This window comes from Hemitrygon akajei, unplaced genomic scaffold, assembly GCF_048418815.1.
Source record: "Hemitrygon akajei unplaced genomic scaffold, sHemAka1.3 Scf000198, whole genome shotgun sequence".
In the NCBI taxonomy this organism is placed as follows: domain Eukaryota; kingdom Metazoa; phylum Chordata; class Chondrichthyes; order Myliobatiformes; family Dasyatidae; genus Hemitrygon; species Hemitrygon akajei.
Window position 1 is genome coordinate 12,501 of NW_027332083.1, and position 2,299 is coordinate 14,799.

The window sequence follows — 2,299 nt, forward strand, 5'->3', positions numbered from 1 at the left end:
TGTGTGTGCGTGTGAGTGTGTGTGTGTGAGAGTGTGTGTGTGTGCGTGTGTGTGTGTGTGCGTGTGAGTGTGTGTGTGTGTGTGTGTGTGTGTGAGAGTGTGTGTGTGTGCGTGTGTGTGTGTGCGTGTGAGTGTGTGTGTGTGTGTGTGAGAGTGTGTGTGTGAGTGTGTGTGCGTGTGAGTGTGTGTGTGTGCGTGTGTGTGTGAGAGTGTGTGTGTGTGTGTGTGCGTGTGAGTGTGTGTGCGTGTGTGTGTGTGTGAGTGTGTGTTGCGTAGGGCAGGGTTCAACTGACCTCAGGGTACGTCAGAAGGACAGCGAAACATTGTGGGCCGAATGGTCTGTACTGTTCTATGTTCGACATCAAATTGTTTTGTTCCATGGGATTGGAGCGGGACGTGCGGAAGGAGCGCACGCCGATCAGAGGACGGAGCTGAGGGTTGCGCGGAGAATGGGAGGTAGCAGCGGACTGTGGGGTGGGGACTGATGAGCGGCCGATGTGAAGGGAGATCTCTCTGCCTGAGTGCGCTCTGCACTTGCAGTGCTCCAGGGCTGAGGGAACCCTGTGAGTGTGCCGGCGCAGCGGCAGGGCATCCTCTGCCCGGTGGCGGAGACGGAGGGGCCGCCGGCTGCCCAACGGGACCGAAAGGTATTGCGTTAAAGGAGCTTCATGCTGAAGGAAAATAAAGCACCGCTGGTGAAGACAACGCTGAGGAGGTGCCCGGCAGACCAAGCGCAAATGCCGAGAGGTGGCCGCGCAGTCGGGAACCGACTCACCCGCCAGCTCAAGGCCCTGGTTCAGGAGGAGCAGGGTCAGTAGCAGAAGTAACGCGGCCATCGTCTCGGGAAAGGTTCTGCAGCGTCTGGATGTGGTGCCGACTCGGGCTCCTCTCCCGCCCCCTGTCGCCTCTTATGAGCGGAGAGTCGGAGGGCGGATCCTGCCCCGCGGGCGGTAGGGTGGGGAACAAGAAATGTGATTTACCGCTGGGGTAGGGAGGGCGGGGAAAGTGATTGGTTATCCAAACAAATCTCCTTACTCAGACTTCCTCGGGCGTCACCTGCTACTGCAGCCAGTCGGCCGGTAATTCTCAGAGACTGCTGCCCTTTGTCACCCTCCGGACGGGGCGACGCTGCGCCAGTGGTGCGCCCTCTTCGACTGCAGAGGAGTCTGCGAGGAGGTTAACTCCTTCCGTGAACAACGGACTGAATTATAATCAATGGCTAATTTTATGGAAATGATGGTTAACATTCTGGGTTCTTAATATGAACTGCGATTGATTCGGTTCTGTGTTTGCCCTTCGGCAGGTAAAATAAACCTGGCAGCGTGAAGTAAACGCTGAGTTCAAATAAATATATAAATCAAAGCGGTACGTAAAGACATGGATAGATCCAGGTAGTGATGGACCCGAGGAAATGGAGATAGGCAGACATGCAGACAGACAGGGAGACAGATAGATAGATAGATAGATAGATAGATAGATAGATAGATAGATAGATAGATAGATAGATAGATAGATAGATAGATAGATAGATAGATAGATAGATAGATAGGTAGATAGATTGTTGATAGATAGCGAGAGAGAGAGGTAGACAGGTAGATAGATAGATAGACAGACAGACAGATAGACAGACGGTCAGATAGATAAATGGATAGATAGATAGATAGATAGATAGATAGATAGATAGATAGATAGATAGATAGATAGATAGATAGATAGATAGATAGATAGACAGACAGATAGATAGATTGTTGATAGATAGCGCGAGAGAGGTAGACAGGTAGATAGATAGATAGATAGATAGATAGATAGATAGATAGATAGATAGATAGATAGATAGATAGATAGACAGACAGATAGATTGTTGATAGTTAGCGAGAGAGAGGTAGACAGGTAGATAGATAGTTAGATAGATAGATAGATAGATAGATAGATAGATAGATAGATAGATAGATAGATAGATAGATAGATAGATGATAGACAGATAGATGGATTGTTGATAGATTGATAAATAGGCAGATAGATTGAAAGATAGCGACACGTACAACACGCTGGAGGAACTCAGCAAGTCGGGCATCTTCCGTGGAAAGGAGCAGTCAGGTTTTGGGCCGAGTCCCTTCATCAGGACTGAAGAGGGAGGGGGCAGGGGCTGTGTAAAGAAGGTGGGGGGAGGGTGGGAAGGAGAAGGCTGGTAGGTGCCAGTTGAAAGACCAATCAGAGGAAAGATCAAGGGGTGGGGGAGGGGAAGCAGGGAGGGGATAGGCAGGAGAGGTGAAGAAGGAATGTAAGGGGAAAGCACTAT

The 2,299-nt window shown here is 49.9% G+C and overlaps 1 long non-coding RNA gene across 2 annotated transcripts in view; it reads right to left on the reverse strand.

Moving 5' to 3' along the window:
* Positions 1 to 1,050, reverse strand: part of LOC140724370 (uncharacterized) — a 6,883-nt gene extending 5,833 nt beyond the window's left edge. Inside the window, exons 1-2 of one of the 2 annotated variants that reach the window (XR_012098114.1) lie at positions 1,036 to 1,050; positions 776 to 936 (exon numbers count right to left, since the gene is read on the reverse strand). This is a non-coding gene — a long non-coding RNA (uncharacterized lncRNA). The other variant, XR_012098113.1, reaches the window with a different exon arrangement.
* Positions 1,051 to 2,299: the final 1,249 nt, after the last annotated feature.